Consider the following 19,670-nt stretch of genomic DNA (forward strand, 5'->3'; position numbering starts at 1 on the left):
TTTTGTGAGCTCCAGTCTACAACAGCGTAGAGAGCTTCCTCTACAACTCTCGATCTTACATAGCACAGATTGCACAACTGCCATCCATCCTTCCACTTCTACCTTCAAAGCCCTTAGGTCGCAGCTCTCTTTCTCAAACCCTTTCAACTCTTGGCCCCTATTTCTCTACACACCCGTCACCATATTAGAAACCTAGAACCCACCTCCATCAAACCTACAACCCCCACACCTTGGAGCTAGGAAATTAAAACCCAGATAGTGAGACTGGTGTGAGCACTGTGAGGTGAGGGGAAGACGATTGAGAGTTGTAGTGGAGGGAGTCGAGGGAGAGGCGATGGAGTGGAGGGAGTCCAGAGAGTCAAGGGAGAGGCGATGGAGTGAAGGGAGTCCAAGGAGAGGCGATGGGGTCGAAGGAAAGGCAAGGGAGTGATTCTGGAATCTAGAGGAAGCTAGGGTTGATCTTGAAACTAACGGTTGAGATTGGACGATAACTTATCATCCAATCTGGGCCATTCATTATAATTAGAAACGGGTCGGTCCGGGTACCCGTTTTTCTACACTTATGGAACCGGCCCGAACCTAAAGTTTCAAAGGCCCGGCCCGGCCCGCCCCGTTTCTCTTTTTAAAAATTAGGAACCGACTTGTACCCACCCCGTACCCGCATTACCTGCCCCGACCCGCGGTTCCTATACCCGTTTGCCCACCCTTAAAAGCAAGTCTTGAATTTGTTACCTACTAAAATCTTTAAATTGTATGCATCAATAAACCATATACTCTTTATTGTAAAAATTAGCACACAATACACATAAATGGGTGAAATTACAGGATGGGTCATGGCCTATTGTGGCCTCCATGTGGCTTCGTGCCCTGATCATGTCATATTTATGCTAAGAACATGTAAACAAGCATGCAAATTTGGGCCAAATAAAATAAACATAAATAAAATATGTATCTTTAATATTCAAAACATGGAAATACATGAACATGACATGCCCGACCCTGAAAATCCTCCGATCACCAGGGTAGGCACATGCTGGCCGACACCCAAAAGTGACGAAGCCATAATTACATGCATGAGACTAACGAATATAAATTAAATACTTATAAATTTATATATAATTAATATGCAAATAAGGAACGTATTTAGAGCATACAACTGAACAGAGACACTAAAAAGAAATAATATAAAATTAAATGACCAAATGAATGGGTCCTACACCGAGATGACTCGAAGATGCTGATGCGGGAGTGCCTTGATGCCGGGATTGTATGCCTCGATTCTAAGTCCTGAGGGGGTGCAAAACAAAACATGAGTGAACCAAGTTTATATATATATATGCACACACACACATAATATTGAAACAGTTATCAACATACTAACCCCCAAAATTTTATGAAAACTAATAGCATAATAGGTGATAGGTTTTCCGAAAACCCTAGTATGCCAAAAAACCTTTCCAAAACATATATTGCATAATGTGTTAAATAGTGGTATCCTAGTCATCCATGGTAGCCAATAACTATCTCTCCCGGCCCGAAGCCAACAACTATATCTCTCGGCTTGAAGCCAATAACTAATCTACCGGCCCGAAGCCAAGAACTATATCTTTCGGCCCAAAGCCAATATCTATATCTCTCGACCCGAAGCCAACAACTATCTTCGTTCGTAGGCAGAACAGTGACCACTAGATAAGCACAAAAACATTGAATATACCATTTCCAAACATAGGTACATATATCTCAAAAACATCTTCATAGCATATAGTCATCCATTAGATATACTATAAAGAAGTGTAAAAACATGTTCATAAATAGTATATAGTTATCCATCATATATAATACAAAGAACATAAGTTCGATAAAATATGCTATTCCAAAATATTCTCAGTAAAACATGATATTCATACAATGTAAATTCAATTTGCTTATAAAACGTAACCATTAAATCATGTTTTTCATATATGCAGTTCTAATAGTAAAATATGCATTTTAAAAGAGGTCCACTCACAAATACTTTACCGTCGAAAAGCCACGCAATCTAGTGAAGAAGGGAACTCCACAATAAATGCACATAAGTACATAAAAGGTCTAATTAATAAAAATCTACTGTAACAATTGAATTTCAGAAATTAGATGTCATAAATAGATTCAGGATGTCAGAAAACATAAAAGGGACCTCGGGTACTCCGTGCGCCATCGTACGCGCCCTCACGCTGCAGGGGAATCGTCAATTTAATTTTTGTTTGGTGGTTTATCCAGCTCACTTCTTCCCCAGGTTAAAAATAAAGGATTTGGATCCTCTCCTGAGTTAATGGAGAAGATCCTCTTGATCCATCATCGTGGGCCGTTGAATTTTTATCTAATGGTTACAATTATTATAATTTTAAAAGAACCCCCTGTTTGTAGTCGTTGGATAAAAACTCAATGGCCTATGATGATGGGTCAGCGCCAAATCAACCCTGCCATGCAAACCCATCAAGCTTATGCCATATTTTCAGAGTCCATGAGGCAGACAAAATCATAATAGCCACAGTAGACAACACCAGAAGATGGAGACCAAACTCGGCAAATCGAAAATAAGTTGGGAGATTGGGAGGTGAGGGGAGGAGGGAGACGGGGAGAGCAGGAGGCAGGCAGAGAAAAGGTGAACCCAGTCTGAAATGGTGGGGAAGCATCCAGAGAAAAGGTGGGTCAAGATAATAAAACGGTGAGGGAAGAAGTAATTCAGAAATGAAGTAAAAGACTAAAGACTAAAGCAGGGGTAAAAAGAAAATCACATTGTAGAATGAACATTGACCACAGAAATAAGGAAGGGGCAAAAATGAAAAAACACTGTAGAATAAACAGTATTTCGAACGTTTTTCTCTTTCAGTATATATCAGAGGAAAATTCCAGAGATCCAGCTGGAGGGCACAACAATGAAGAAAAAGGGTTAAGTGAATTAGTGGGGGTGTAATAAGGGTTGAGTGAATTAGTGGGGGTGTAATGGTGAGTCAGATGGATTAGATGAGTGAGAGAAATCAAAGGAAAATTTCAGATGGAGACAATAAGTATTATTGTTAATGAAGACCATGTAGACAAATATTTGCATAAAATAATTGAACATAAAACTATTGACAAAGACATCGTTGTCTCAATGCCTTAAGACCATCTCCAAGTGAAGGATCTAGAGGGTTAGAGGGTCGAAAATAGCCCGAAAATCATCTTCAACCGAGAGTTAGGCCAGATGACTCGTGGAATCTGAGAGGGCCCCACAGAATCTAAAAGAGCCAAAGGGCTAGTCGAAAAAACCATTAATCCTGTCGGTTATAACCGACAAGTCTCTGGCATCTCTGGAAGATACTTGAGACTCTTGCAATATGCAAGATCAAGATGAGTAAGCTTGTCAAGAGGTTGAAAACACCCAGGAATTTCAACCAAACTGACACAACCACCAAGAATTATGTGCACAATTTCTCGACTCCCAGAGAGATTTGGAACTTCAGTTAAATTTACAAACCACTTCAGATTGATCAATTTTAAGTTCACAAGTCTCTGTAACAAAAGCAAAGAAAAATACAAAGAATTAATAAGGGAGACTTTCGACACTGCATTTTTATACAAGAACTAAAATAGGCATATATACCTGCTCTTCATTCCATAGCTTTTTAACTCGGCTTCCGGGCATATGAAGCTCAACTAGATTTTCAGGAGAAAAACTTGACGGCAAAGATTTCAAAGGATATCCTTCCCACCTAAGATAACGAAGAGAATTGAGAAGATCTAGAGAAGAGGTTAATTTACAGTAAGCATCAACCATTCTAGAGTTAACCACAATTAGCATCATTAGGTTAGACATCACTTTAAAGTCTGCACGTTTCCATTTTTGCTCTTCAATCTTATACGAGTGAACCAATATGGCTTGAACAATTGGAGTTCCCTGACAATAAGAGCAAATTTTAAATGTGAATATGCATACAACAAAATTCAATCTGTAATTAAATTTTATAGACGAGCTTTTCTTTGGTGTGTTATCATCTAAAATTCGTTATTTGTTTTTATTAAAAAAGAAACGAAAGAAATTGAATACGCTTAGCTCTTACTGTGTTATTTTGCAGTACACGATGGACATCCTTATACTTGAACAACCTACTCCGTTGACAAGGATCTTCAATACACTATTCAAGTATAATTATGCTTCCCATTTCTTGTAGCAGATTGTGCATCTCTATTCTTTTCTTTGTTGAAAGAATTGATATGAGAGACATATCAATGAGAACTCCGCCTGCCGCAGAGAATCCACGAATATCGAACATTCGTTTTACCTCGTCCACATCCTTCCCTTTATGAAAACAAGCTATATCCCAAAATATCTCCTTCTCATTTCTTCCCAATCCATCATAACTTTGTCTTAACACTTTATGGATATTTTCATTGGGAAATTCTTTCAATTTGTTCAATTCATCTTCCCATTCTTCTTTGCTCTTGAAATTTAGGAATGAGGACCCCAGAAGTACGAGAGCTAAAGGAATGCCTCCAGCATAATCCAGCGCCTTTTCTGCCAACCCCTTATAATCTGTCCTAGGAGTACTGTTATTCTTGAAAGCATGTGAATAGAAGAGCTGAAGAGCGTCATCTGGTTTTAATCCCTCAACCTCGTAGATCTTATCCTCTTCAATAGTTGGCCTAAGCGTCCTCCTATCTCTACTCGTGATAATGATTCTACTTCCAATGCCATATTGAAGACGATTGCCAGCTAAATGTTTCATTTGCATTGAATCACTCACATCATCAAAAACAATGAGGACCTTTGTACGACTGAGGCTTTCTCTAACAAAAGTCAATCCTATGGATAGATCTTCTTTCTTTAATATCTCTTTAAGAAGTTTTTTTTCCAAGCGATCTCGTCCATTTGTTTGTTCTGAGTTCTCCCTAACATTTTCAAACCTTTTCAAGAGGATAATTGCACAGACTCTTTTATCTGGAGGGACTCTGTGGAAATTTAAGTACGAAATCTGCCTATGCCTTAGTCACAGGCCGGTTGATTTGTATATGGACTACGTATTAATATATATATATATATATATATATATATATATATATATATATATTTTGTTGGGGATTTTGGGTATAAAGGCTGTGTGTGGAACCAGTGATGCAAGGGCGAGATATGATCAGTCGCGCTCAACCTGGAAGGGGGAAAACTCATGCTTTTGGGATTCTCATATTGAATAAAATCTATAAACACAACGCCACCTACGCCCACATATATGTGATTTATGTTTGATTATATATGGCCGTGGATGGTGGTCTTTCCAATATCACCCATGCAAACACCTTTCCAATCATTAATACTTAATAACGATTCAATTTGCTCGATGGACTTTTAATTCCAACCATTCGCAATGCAAGGAATTTAAATTTGATCAAATCAACTCAACTCTTGCAAAGACTCGTTTTACTCAATTTTTTTTTTTTTTTTTGACGTCCTCCCCTTGTCTTGACTAATTGGGCTTCGTTTGGAAGTCGGCCCAAAGTGACCTTGAATATGCCAGGGTCAGGGCGAGTCAGGTTGTATGACAGAAATGAGTTGCGACAAGTGGCAGAAAATCTTAGTCCACTTTGGAGAATGACGTGGCAACACGGAGCTCATACGCTGACACAGAGAGAGAGAGAGAGAGAGGGCTTTGAAAATGGCAATGGCTTGGAGGCTTCCCACCCTGCTGGCAACACCAGGAAACCTCCATCACCATGACTCCGAAATGCTTTCGTTCCAAGCCTCGCTGTCATGATGCGGGACTTTAGCTCCAGACCATCTCCTTCCTTCGTCATCTTCTTCCACCTCTACCGCCACTCTTTCGTCTCCTCCCTTCAACAGGAAAGCTTTCATTTTTCCATTTTTATTCACAAATCGCAAAAAAAATCCCATATTTTTGTTTACAAACTTGAAAAGAACCCATATTTGTTTTCAAATTTGAAAAGAACTGAATTTTCAATTTTTGATTTGTGTGTGCAGGGACCAATACGTGGCGTTTCATGAAATGTACGGCCAGGGCGGGAGCTGGGGCTGTGAATCTTGCTCGGAGGACACCCGTCCAGCATACTGGTGGTCGGTGCCACCGAGACTTTGGGGAGGCAGATTGTGAGGAGAGCACTTGATGAGGGACATGATGTTAGGTGCTTGGTTAGGCCCAGACCAACCCCTGATGGTTTTCTAAGAGATTGGCGTGCTACTGTTGTCAATGTAATTCCAATTCACCAACTCTTATAAATTTTAAGGAGCCCATAAAAATGTGAGTTTTAATGCCCAACTGTTGAAGCTATCATTGAAAAGCAGAACAAGCAGTTCATTCGTTAAATGATCAGTTCGTCCATTAAAGCATATTTTTGTCTAATTTTGGTTTCCTACCTTTTTGTGTATTTATGTTATTCCTTGTTCAAATAAAAAATAGGAATAAATTAGAAAAGGTCTATGGATTGTTCAACATTTAAAAAAAATGCTGCGATTCAATTTAGAGATTCGTGTATCCATCTAAGATCATGAAGTTATTTTATATGTTGCAGTAAACATTACCAGACTTCCTAATGTGTCCTGCGTGCATTTTTGGTCTTATCTAACCATTTTCTCCATTTAGGTAGATTGGGAAGGAAAAGTTGCTCTTACACAATGAAGTTATTTTATTTGTTTTCTATTCCATCCACAACTGTGACAAGCATCCCGAAGTTCCACTTATGGAGATCAAGTATTGCACTGAATTGGTTTCTCCAGGATTCATGCTTAAATTAAATCACGTCATAATTCGTTTATGTGGATTCATGGAAGTAGGTTTCACTTAAACTTCCTCTCTTACTATCTTGTTACTGGCATATCCAGATTTGTGCTTCACTGTCAGCTTGATGTTTCAAATTAATTTCCGTATCTTCTTATTGTTCTTATTCTCATGTAGCACTCCTCCAACCCCCATTCACTTTCTTTATCAGAACAACAATTAAACCAGATAGAGTTATAAGAAGTTGCATGTTTAAAAATCATTCAAAACACAGGCATGCATCTAAGCACACACACCCTGAAAAGGTATGCATATGCGTGGAGAATGATCATATGTTCGGAAACGAATCTTTCCAAGGACATGATTTCATAGAACAATCAATAATTATGTATGCTAGTTAGCCTTCTGTCATTACAGTTTCTTGTGTTTCGTTGTGAGAGGAATATCTATTTTGATGTTAGTTTTAGCTACGAAGTGAAAGGGCTTATCTTTACGTTTTATTCTCAGGGGATTATTGGACAGTATGCAGTATTGCAGTGCCTATATTAGAAGAGAAATCAGTATGGGGAACAGATGGCCCCACAAGAATTGCATACATGGACACCCAGTTTAATCATGCATTGACCGTTTCCCTGGTTGATTTTAGAAATACCTTCTTTTTGTTTACCTCTCGTTATGGTATCTGAACACTTTTTATTTTTGGTATTAGGATGTAGCTCCTCTGACCTTTATAGGTTTAAGAAATGAGAAAGTCAGCGGGAAGCTTCTCACATTTGCTGGCCCTCGCGCTTGGACAACCCAAGAGGTGAGCGAGGCTATTTACCACCAGAGGCCCTTCATTGTCCTTTCTTCCTCTAATTTTTATACTCTGCAGCTGAACTTAAGGCCAGCTCCTACTGTGCCTCACCCTCATTATAACCAAGGTCTGGGGTTTTTAAAAGTGCGTTTTGCTTTCAGGTAATAACATTGTGTGAAAGGTTTGTGGGGCAAGAGGCAAATATAACAAGACTCCCAGTTTCTGTCTTGAGAATAACCTGTCAGCTAACAAGGCTTTTTGAGTGCACAAATGATGTTGCCGATAGATTGGCATTTTCAGAGGTAAGTTCTTAAAATGAAATATGTGAATCTGATAAAAGAAAATCGTATTTCGGAATGTTTTATTTGCACTCATTTTTTTCTTTCTTTTTGTTCGTATGTTTATGAGGAAATTAGAAACAAGCTCAGAGGCCTTGCACTTTTTTCTTTTTTCAATATCGTTGATTCTATATTAAATTTTGTCAATATAGTTATCAATGACAAAGAAGGTCAAGTAATTTTCTCAATATCGTTGAAATTTTTTTCCGTAAATGTTGCTTATTATTTTCTTCAACAGGAGTTCCAATGAATTTTATTTTTGTTGTATCTATTTGTCAACGATTTTAATTGTTTTCTCTTTTGACAAAATTTTCTCTAAATATATTATATAAATTTTGTTATGGGCTTCGATTTTTGAATCAACCGAATTCTTTGGTTTGTATAACAATCTTAATTGATAGGTGATCTATTATGACGCAGGTATTCATTATATTTGTAGAACTCAATGAATACTTTATATTTCTTAAACAATGACTGCCTGTCGGTATGAAATTTCTCATCTCTTACTCCTCCCTTAATTAGGATGTAAATAGATTTTGAGATAGATGTCGACAATTTTAATATATTTCACACGTTTAACATAGAATTGTGGTTGAATACTGGATGAACTACTCAAATTTTTTATCTTTAAATTATTTTTTAAAGATCAGTTTACGACAGCCCTAAACCAACAACAGATTAATCCCTTCGACTTGCATCTGGCTCATCTCTTCCAAGACTAGTCGTCTTCTTTTGCTTCCTCGTCGCCCACTTTCTCCCTCAGAGTCATCGCTTCCACTTGCTTCCTCAGATTCATCGCTACCACTGGCTTCAGGATCACCACCCCCACTTTCTTCCTCAGTCATCGCTTCCACTTGCTTCCTCAGATTCATTGCTTCCACTGGCTTCAGGATCACCACTCCCACTTGCTGCATGCTCATCTTGTTCTTGTTGCGACATGACATGACATTTTAATTTCTCAGCATCTTCGGCATACAATAGGCACATCCCACACTTTCCCACCACCGTATTGAATCCCAATCCCTTGTCTAACCCGAAGTGAACAGAGACCTCAGTGACGCGGTCGTAAAAAGCAGAGGACCATTTTGTTTTCTCTTCATATTCAAGGTCTTTATACAATACGAACACATGCTGTGTATTTATGTAATGAGGAAAATCACCAAATCGTAAAGTGAAAGAACAATTGATTTCATGACTTCCCCCCTCTCCAGTTTTGAAATTGTACTTGCAGTCAGACACCAGATATGGATAAAAGCATCTGGATGCAACAAAAGAGAGAGCGAATCCCAAGAAACCTTCACGAAACCAATTTGCAGGAAGCCTGACATTTATTGAAGCCCCCTCATTTTGATGTAGGAACCAATTTGGAATTTTATCTCCCGAAGATACAATGGAAACTAAGGGCCCAGAGTACTTTTTAAGGAACTTTTCCTGCAACATTGATTGACATCTTGTTACTTAACAGAGAGAGAGAGAGAAAGAGATACATAATCTTCCTCTTTAAACTTTTCCTGCAACATTGATTGACATCATGTTACTTGAGAGAGAGAGAGAGAGAGAGAGAGACATACATTAGCTTCCTCGGACAAACAATTGCAACGTTCCTTTTCTTCCTCTTCTTCGTTTAAATTTGAAGATGCAGTTGAGAAACATACGAAATCTTCTCTTTTTTTAACTTTGAAGACGCAGTTGCCACTCGCATGATTCTAAGCTGTGAATCAACCATTATGCTGCTCCTTGCATCATAACCACCCAACCTTCTGCAATGATAAAAAGTATGTTCCTCTTGTAGCAATTCATATCTATTCCAACATTGTGTAATTGCAGTCCTTGAACTCAATACTGTCTTCAGTGACTTGCAGCAATCTGCATGAAGGCGACGTACCATTGGGAGCTCTGGTAAAGATCGAAGGCTCTTGCAGTTGAATAAGCACAGCCTAGACAGCTGAGAAACTTGTTTAATGCTTGAGGGTATGCTCCGAATTTTGGTTTCTCCCAGATCAAGAACCCGTAATGAGGTTGAGCAAATGACACCCTCAGGGATTTCTAATATACCGCTGCCATGGAGGTTTAGTACTTCAAGTGAGAGAAAACCAACTGAGCCAGTTGGCTGTGGAAACTTTCGAAGTTTCCGACAGTAACTAAAGCTGAGCGTTTTGATATTTGTTAATTCGTAGATGCTACTTGGGACAACTTTAAGTTCAGAGCAACGAGAGAGATCAAGTTCCTCAAGAGATTTCAACTCACAAATTCTCGGTAGGAGACTCGCAATATTCATGGAATGGCTCAGTTTAAGTTTGGTGAGACAAAGGAGACACCTCATTGATGATGTGGGCAATACTTGTATTCTTGTGTGAGACAAATCTAATTTACCAATACCCCCGGGAAGCTCCCAAAACTTTTCAAGAGAGGTGCAGCCATTTAGACTAAAAGCACCAGAGACTTTCAGCTTGCAAGTGTAGCTTGGAAGTTCCTTGAGTTTTTCACAATGGGCAATATCCAAGGAAGAAATTCTTTCATGAGACCAAACTGATGACGGCAACTCCTTTATGCCAGTATAGCTTAAATTTAAGAATTCAATATTGTCTGGCATCTCTGGAAGGTACTCGAGACTCTTGCAATATGAAAGATTAAGACGAGTAAGTTTGTCAAGATTTTTAAAATGCTGAGGAATTTCTACCAAACTTTCACATCCACAAAGATCCATGTGCTCGATATTTGGACTCCCCAAGATATTTGGAAGTGCAGTTAGACGATTGCAATTATGAAGGTTGATCACTTTTAAGTTCTTAGGATTCTGTAACAAATCAAAGAGAAAAGGTAAGAATTAACAACTTAGTCTGAATAAGTTTCTGCACTACATCTTACGCAAAAAAAGAAAAACTATAACAAGCACATATACCTGGCCTCCATCCCAAAGTTGCGTGACTTCGCTTAAGGTAATGCGAAGCTCAACAAGATTTTCAGGAGAAAATTCTGGGGGCAAAGATTTCAAAGGATATCCCCCCCAGTCAAGACAACGAAGAGAATTGGGAAGAAGGAGAGTTTTAAGGTTTAATTTTTTGCTCTTCCAATAACCAACACTGAGCAATCTCATATTATACATCTTTTTGAAGTCTGCACGATCCAAGTTTTGCTCTCCAATCCATGACCACCGGGGAAAGATTATGGCTTGAACGTTTTCAGTTCCCTGACAACCAACAGCAAAGTACAAATGTGAACACACTAACACACAACAAAATTTAATCTAAACTACATTTGTAGGAATATGACTTATTTTTTGTAAATGAGTTCTCTCTAGCTGTCTTCTCATAGCAAGTACACAGTATTTTATCGATCTATTTCTTTTCTTTATTGTTTAAAAAAATTGTGAATCCACTTGCAGCTTTTACCGTGTTATTTTTCAATACATGATAGATATCCTCATCAGTGAACAACCTACTGCGTCTTCCGGGCTCTCCAATACATTGTTCGCGAACAATAGACCAACCCATTTCTTGTACCAAATCATGCATATCTATGGTTTCCAATTTCGAAGCAATCGATATGAGAGACCTATCACGGAGAACTCTAATTCCATCTGCCGCACATGAACCACCCTGCCATTGGCCAAAGTCTACCATCTTTTTTACATGCTCACGAGGTTCCCCTTTGTAAAAGCATGCTATATCAAGAAATACCTCCTGCGCATTTCTTGGTAATCTATTATAGCTTACTCTCAACGTATTTTGAATTTCTTCATTGGGATTATTTCTCAGTGTGCTCCATGCTTCTTCCCACTCGTCTTTGCACTCACATTCAAAGAATAAGGAACCCAAAACTTCAAGAGCCAGTGGAATGCCTCCAGCATATTTTACCAACCTTGCCGACAACTCTGTATAATCTTCTCTGGGAGAGTTATCCTTGAAAGCATGAAATTGAAAGAGCCGAAGAGCGTCATCAGTTTTTATTTTCTGAACCTGATATATATATTTTTCATCACTAACAGCTTTCTTGAGTACGCCCCGTTCTCTACTTGTTACGATGATTCTACTTCCATCTTCGTAGTGTCCAACTAGATCTTTTATTTGCCTCCAGTCACTAACATCATCAAAAACAATGAGAACCTTTGTACGGCCGAGCCTTTCTTTAACATTCTTCTTATCTATGGAGAGATCTCCTTCCTTTAAGATCTCTCTAAGAAGTGTTTTTTGCAATTGAACGACTCCGTCTGTTTGCTCTGCCTTCTCCCTAACGTTGTTAAGAAGACAAGAAGCTTCGAACTTAGAAGAGAGTCTGTTGAACACAGCCTTAGCAAGGGTGGTCTTTCCAATACCACCCATACCCCAAATGCCTACAGTGCAAACACCTTTCCAATCATTAGTGCTTAATAACGATTCAACTTGCTCGATACGGCTTTCAATTCCAACCATGCCCTTTAAATCACATAAGGTTTCACGTTTCAATTTCGTTGAAATATCTTCCAGAACTTCCTTAATGAAATCAGCCTCCGTCCTGCAAAATAGGATTACAAATGATAAGCGATATATAGTAAGTAATGCTTTAACTAGTATAGTAAACCCAGTTCAAATACACTGTTCACGCAGTGTGTTGATGTTTTTGCCTTGCACTGGTTCATTTCCTTTGTATTTTTTATTTTTGCATAATAGAATTACTAATATGCCCTTTGGCCCAGCTGTTGTCAAATTTTCCCACGTGTTGGTCATCTGAGATTGCTTTCCTCAGGTGTCGCTCCCTCTCTTCGACGTCATTGTTCCTCTTTGTGATTAGGAGAATAAGGAATTAGGACGAGTAGAAGCCGATTTAGTAGCAGCAGCAAAACTATAGAGCAAGATTTGTTCATGAAGGAAAGAGATTTAGTCCCTCTGTATGCGAACAAGGTAAAACCCACCACTCCACCCTACTCAATCTCAAAGTTTCATGGATTTGAGCTAATTCGCACACCCATTTGTTTGCTTAGCGAGAAAGTTCGCATGAATTACAAGTTCTGCTTCAGCTGGGATAAGCTGTGTATTGTGTTTATACAAGTATATAAGGCAACGATGACCTTTATTCTTATTCTTATTATTATTATTATTATTATTATTATTATATGCTGAATGTTTATCAACATTTACGTTACTTAGTAAGGAAATGGTGAAGGCGGAGGACCAAAAGGCATTGTCTGTTGGCATAATTGGTGTCCCGAATGCCGGAAAGTCTGCACTCACTAATTATATGGTTTGTTGTTTTCGATTTTGTGGTTTAAAGGTGTTTAATTTGACCCCCTTTTTTTTTTATTTTTATGAATGTTGAATATGGTGTTGGTTTAGCTAATTATATTGAGTGTGGTTTATGGTTTTATGGTTATGGTATTAAGTATTAAGTAGTTTTTTTCATTTGAATAACAAATTGCTTGGTGATGTGGTGATTCATTTTCGAAAAAAGATGTTTTTGTGATGGGGTTTTCGGTAAGGTACACACACGTTAGTATAGTGAAGTATTGGAGGGAAAGATATGGGGTAAAGTTTCATGTTGTGTAAGTTTGGTGAATTGGTCATGGTTTAGAATTTTATGTCAAATATGGTTAATTTGTGTTTCTCAGTGTTATATTTGTATTGATTATGAATAAGGTTCAATTTACCTAATAAAAATTTGAGGTCTATGTAATGAATATCCTTTCCTATAAACAATAAAAATAAAAATTTGAAAAGAAATAATCACAAGTAGAAATTGATGCAAGTTACAAAGTTAGTTACCCTTTTTTGTTTGAATAATCAAACCCAGATAAACCGGTTGCTTCCACCAAAGCAGCTTTCCACTCGATCACCTTATCCATACGGTCCTTGAAACGATTTTCAAGTTCAGCAAATGCATCTGCATAACTCCCCTCTTGTTTTCGCACTTCTGATGGACTGATGTCGTAAAAAATGGGTACAACCATCTGGCCATTTTTATTTCTGCATTTGAGTAAAAAATGGGTTCAATCAAGCACCATGTGGAAGACGCATACTTTTTGGAGAAAATGATCACCGAAAGCCTTGATTGCTTTATTGCTTCTCGTAGGGCGGGTCCAATTTCGTCTCCTCTCTCCAGCCTGTAGTCCATGTAGGTTTCGATTTTCTTGCCACGCAAGGCAGCATGAAGATGGCTGGTAAAAGTAAGACGGGTGTCACCTCTGAAACTAATAAACACATCATACTTTTCTCGAAGAGGGGGGATATCAACATCATCATCGTTATCATCAACAGCAGCATCAGCAGCACCAGAAGAAGTCGAGGAAGAAAATGTCAATGATCTGTAGCACATGTACAACAGAGTCCCGATGGCGATGACGACGATGTTGAAAACTTGAATGAACCCAATCAAGTCCATCTCTCTATCTGTTAGAGAAGAGAATGAAGCGATCGAAGCGAGAGTATTTGATTACACAGAGCAGAAAGAGAATCTGAACTATTCTTGCATTTGAGACTAGATCAGATTTTAGTACAGAAAAATTGAAATTGTACCGGTTCTTGTTGAGTATGTGCATAAAGTTACAAACACACCAGCTGAGGACAAAAACTAAAAATTTGAAGAGAGAGACTAGTCACCTAACAAGTGTTTCAATAAAATATAGAGACAAGGATTAGTCACCTAAATTTTTTTTGATAATGCAACTATTAAAAGAAAATTTTGTCCGCAGCACTCTGTAAGGCATCTTTCAATAAAATATAGACGATCGAGGAAATTATCAAAGATTAGACCAAAAAGAAACCATAAAAAATAAAAAGACGAAATTGCTCATCAGCACATTCGGCGTTGAAATTGTGTGCATTCAAACAGAAGAAAAGTGAAGGAAAGAGGTGTAAAGTTAAGAATGAACCCCCACCTCCTCCTCCTCCTGATGCGAGGAAGTTTCCTAGTTCTTACTGAGCATGTGCACAATGTTACAAACACTCCAGAGAGGACAAAAATTAAATTTGAAGAGACAAGGATTAGTCAACCAAAAAATATTTGATAATGCTACTGCTTAAAAGTTTTCTTTTAAATATGCTTAATTAAAAGAAACAAAAATGGAAAAAAAAAAAATATTCATTCACTCATAATGACAAGTTTTATAATTTTCGTAAGCTTTCAATTTATAGATCTTTTAGACATATTGCAAACAAATTATAGATCTTTTAGATCTTTTAGACATATTGCAAACAAATTGTTATAGATCTTTTAATCCATAAGCTTTCAAATTGTTATGACCAATTGGAAAACAAACAGCTGCAAACAAATTGGGAAAAAGGAAAAAATTTAACAAAGATGCAACACACATATTAAAACAACACATATAACATTATATGCAAACAAACTACTAAAATTAAATTTTCAATTTGAGTATAATAAAACCTAAACAGAATATGAAACTTTCTTCTAATTGTAAAAAATAAAATTAAACCAGATGGTAAAATTGAACTCAATACTTTTTGAAGTTTTACCTTTTGTGTAGAGGATCCTGCAACGCAAACAAAACTAACTTGATGTTAAATAATGCCACGTTCTCAAACCCTGTGAAAAACCAACAAAAATATTATTGAACAATAAATTTATTAAACTGTGAAGTAACGAAATTGTTAACCACCACCAAAGATGTTTTAACCTATAAAAGAAAAGGAAAAAAAGTTGAACCACACTACAAAAGACATAAACGGAAATACAAATTTAACACGGAATGACACTTGATATACCAAAAGATTTTAAAGAATGATACAAATATGTATAAACAATTACCAATATAATTAAAAAAAATTTGTAAATTCTAAATTTGACATTACTTGTCAGCTCACCGTCTTTTTTTGCTTGCCAATTTCAGCAAAGGCACTTTGTAGCTTATATAAATTGTTGTGGCACTAATGTGCAATAGAAAACGTAGTCATAAATAAGATGTACGAAACAATAACACTATAACATTATTTTTTTTCATTCAAAGCAATGGCATATATATATAGGGAAGTGTTATTGGCACTTCAAAAATCTCATTCTACACTCCTCACAAGTGTATTTTTCTTTCCTCATATAGAAAGTTTGGAATGTAGAATCAGATTTTTGGAGTGATAATAACAATTCCCTATATGTATATATAAACATTTATTAAAAAACTGACTTGATCCAATTGACTTTACCCAAGTCTCCCTAAACAGACAAAAATCCAGCTAAAAGTTCAAAGCTCTGGGAAAATTTCAAAATACTCACCGGAGATAATTCCCTTGCAGAAAACACAGATGAATCAAAGATCCCGGAGAAGGGTTCTTGAATCCACAGCGAAGCTTCCTTCTTATGTGGACTAAGTAACAAATGCCAGGGAGGACAAAAATTCAAAATTTAGAGAGACAAGGATTAGTCACCTAAATTTTTTTTGATAATGCAACTATTAAAAGAAAATTTTGTCCGCAGCACTCTGTAAGGCATCTTTCAATAAAATATAGACTATCGAGGAAATTATCAAAGATTAGACCAAAAAGAAACCATAAAAAATAAAAAGACGGAATTGCTCATCAGCACATTCGGCGTAGAAATTGTGTGCATTCAAACAGAAGAAAAGTGAAAGAACGAAAAGTAGAGAATGAACCCCACCTCCTCCTCCTCCTGATGCGAGGAAGTTTCCCAGTTCTTACTGAGCATGTGCACAAAGTTACAAACACTCCAGAGAGGACAAAAATTAAATTTGAAGAGACAAGGATTAGTCAACCAAAAAATATTTGATAATGCTACTGCTTAAAAATTTTCTTTTAAATATGCTTAATTAAAAGAAACAAAAATGAAAAAAAAAATTATTTATTCACTCATAATGACAAGTTTTATAATTTTTGTGAAAGGGTCAACTCTGAAATCCAACATCATAATCCATAAGCTTTAAATTTATAGATCTTTTAGACATATTGCAAACAAATTGTTATGACCAATTGAAAAACAAACAGCTGCAAACAAATTGGGAAAAAGGAAAAAATTTACAAAGATGCAACACACATATTAAAACAACACATATAACATTAAATGCAAACAAACTACTAAAATTAAAATTTCAATTTGAGAATAATAAAACCTAAATAGAATATGAAACTTTCTTCTAATTGTACAAAATAAAAACCAGATGGTATAAATTTGAACTCAATAATTTTAGAAGTTTTAAATCACTTACCTTTTGTGTAGAGAATCTTGCAACGCAAACAAAACTAACTTGACGTTAAATAATGCCACGTTCTCAAACCCTATGAAAAACCAACATAAATATTATTGAACAATAAATTTATTAAACTGTGAAGTAACAAAATCGTTAACCACCACCAAAGATTTTTTACCCTATAAAAGAAAAGAAAAAAAAAACTGAACCACACTACAAAAGAAATAAACGGAAATACAAATTTAACATTGAATGACATTTGATATACCAAATTTTTTTAAAGAATGAGACAAATACCAAGACACATTTATATTGTATAAACAATCATCAATATAACTAGCATATGGGCACACACAAAGTGTGTAAGAAATTTTTTTATTTGTGTTTTTGAAATAGAAGGAGAGAGGAAGAGAATGATAGAGAATGTGGGAGTGGGAAGGGTTTTTTTTTATTTATTTTTTTTTAATTAGGAAGTTAGGATTACATGTAGGTGAGGCTTTGAAAAAAAACACCAAAATTTGGTTTTGTGAAATTAAATTTCTGCCCCATATTTCTTATTTATGTTCTGTTTTAATTAGAGGATTAAACTAGTACTTTCATAGAGTTTTGGTTGATAATGAGTGTTTTATTAATTAGTAGAGATTAAAAAAATTTGTAAATTCTAAATATGACATTACTTGTCAGCTCACCCTTTTTTTTTTCTTTCCAATTTCAGCAAAGGCACTTTGTAGCTTATATAAATTGTTGTGGCACTAATCTGCAATAGAAAACGTAGTCATAAATAAGATGTACAAAACAATAACACTATAACAATTTTTTTTTTCATTCAAAGCAATGGCAACACACACACACACATATGTAAGCATTTATCAAAATGATTAATAGAGATTTGTAAATTCCAAACTTAACGGTAGTTAGTGGCCGGACTCACCTTTTTTTTTTTTTCTTTTTCTTTTTTTTTTTTTGTCAATCTCAACAAGAGCACTCTTTAGTTATATAAATTGCCCTGACAATGATCTGCAATATAAAATACAGTTACAAATCAGATACACAAAGGACCAATATTACAATGAATATTTTTTTTTTCATTCAAAGCACTAATAACTGAGAAATCACTATCTAGGCACGTAATTTTTCTTCCTCTTTATTCTTAAGCTCTGTTTCTAAGAAAGATTAAAAAAAATTTACAAAGCTCACACACTTTAAACTAAGAAATCTCTATCTACGCACATAATTTATCTTCCTCTTTATTTTTCCCCTCTTCTTTTAACCAAATAAATTTTTTTAATATAACTAAATATAAATCCCAAATCGTAATCATCATAAGGACTTCACTCAGCTACCTAAATGACAATTTACCTAAGCATACACACATATATATGTAAATACCTGGGCATTCTTATACAGAAATTTCATTCATAAAACACACTCCATTTTTGATCCAACACAAATATACACCTTAAATTATAATTTGAATGAGCTGAACGATGTAATTAAAAAATAGGAACAAAGAGAAAACGTTATCTACATCATCCTTGACTTTGTAACCATAATGACAAACTTGCTTTACAACAATGAGTGCTTATACTGTTATCTACATCATCCTGACTTTGTAACCACAATTTAAGCATTCATAGTCAGGACTACATCGTAGCCCTAGCTAAGGAAAATTAGTTCTGATAAATATACATCGAAAAAGCCATCAAAATCGCCTAAATTCGCTATTTTTTATTACCAGAGCTCAAGAATACTGAATTCCACAAAACCCCAGCATCAGTAAACGCCAAGCCCTGAAACAAAATTCAAAAGCAACAAGAAATGAACCCAAATTAGACCAGAAAACACTCAAAAGTTTTACAATATTTTAGCTTTAATTAACCCCAAATTATGGAAACAACACAGGAAGCAAAATCCAATTCATCATCTCTCTACCAAAAGATGCAGAAACAGGTGTACCAAGCAGCAATTTAACTAATGAAAACAAGCAGATTCAATATTCACAAAATACAAACTAGAACAAACACATATCGAGCTCAAAAAGCTGACTTGACCCAAATGAGTTGACCCAAGTCTCCTTAAACATACAAAAATCCAGCCAAAGTTCAAAGCTTTGGGAAAATTTCAAAAAATACTCACCTGAGATAATTCCCTTGCAGAAAACACAGATGAATCAAAGATCCCGGAGAAGGGTTCTTGAATCCACAGCAAAGCTTCCTTCTTTTTCCACAAAGACAGACTTTCCCGGTCAACAAAAAAACAAGTGCAACCTACGATTTATATAAAAATACTTGCCCAATAATTTTTTCCGGGAAAATTGTAAAAAGGTGTGTGAATGGAGATCGATTTTTTTTCCACAAAGACAAAGACTTTATCCGGTCAACAAAAAAACAAGTGCAACATACTATTTATATAAAAATACTTGCCCAATAATTTTTCTGGGAAAATTGTAAAAAGGTGTGTGAATGGAGATGGATTTTTGCAGAAAAAAACGTTTGGATGGGATTGCAGAAGAAAAGAGAGGAAAAGAGAGAGGGCCGACGGGTCAAAGAAGGCCGGCCATTACTTAGCGACGACTTGAGAACTGCAATTTAGTGATATTGGCTCAATAGACTGTACCTTGAGGGAGTGCTTGACTGGCTTTTTATTGGTTTCTTTTT

At 36.3% G+C, this 19,670-nt stretch overlaps 3 pseudogenes; 2 read left to right on the top strand and 1 right to left on the bottom strand.

The window, feature by feature from the left end:
* Window positions 1-19,670, top strand: part of LOC137728300 (uncharacterized) — a 68,511-nt pseudogene that overhangs the window by 22,190 nt on the left and 26,651 nt on the right.
* LOC137727448 (protein HIGH CHLOROPHYLL FLUORESCENCE PHENOTYPE 244, chloroplastic-like) lies at window positions 5,673-8,062 on the top strand (annotated as a pseudogene).
* LOC137727591 (TMV resistance protein N-like) lies at window positions 8,363-19,606 on the bottom strand (annotated as a pseudogene).

Source organism: Pyrus communis, chromosome 3 (assembly GCF_963583255.1).
Source record: "Pyrus communis chromosome 3, drPyrComm1.1, whole genome shotgun sequence".
In the NCBI taxonomy this organism is placed as follows: domain Eukaryota; kingdom Viridiplantae; phylum Streptophyta; class Magnoliopsida; order Rosales; family Rosaceae; genus Pyrus; species Pyrus communis.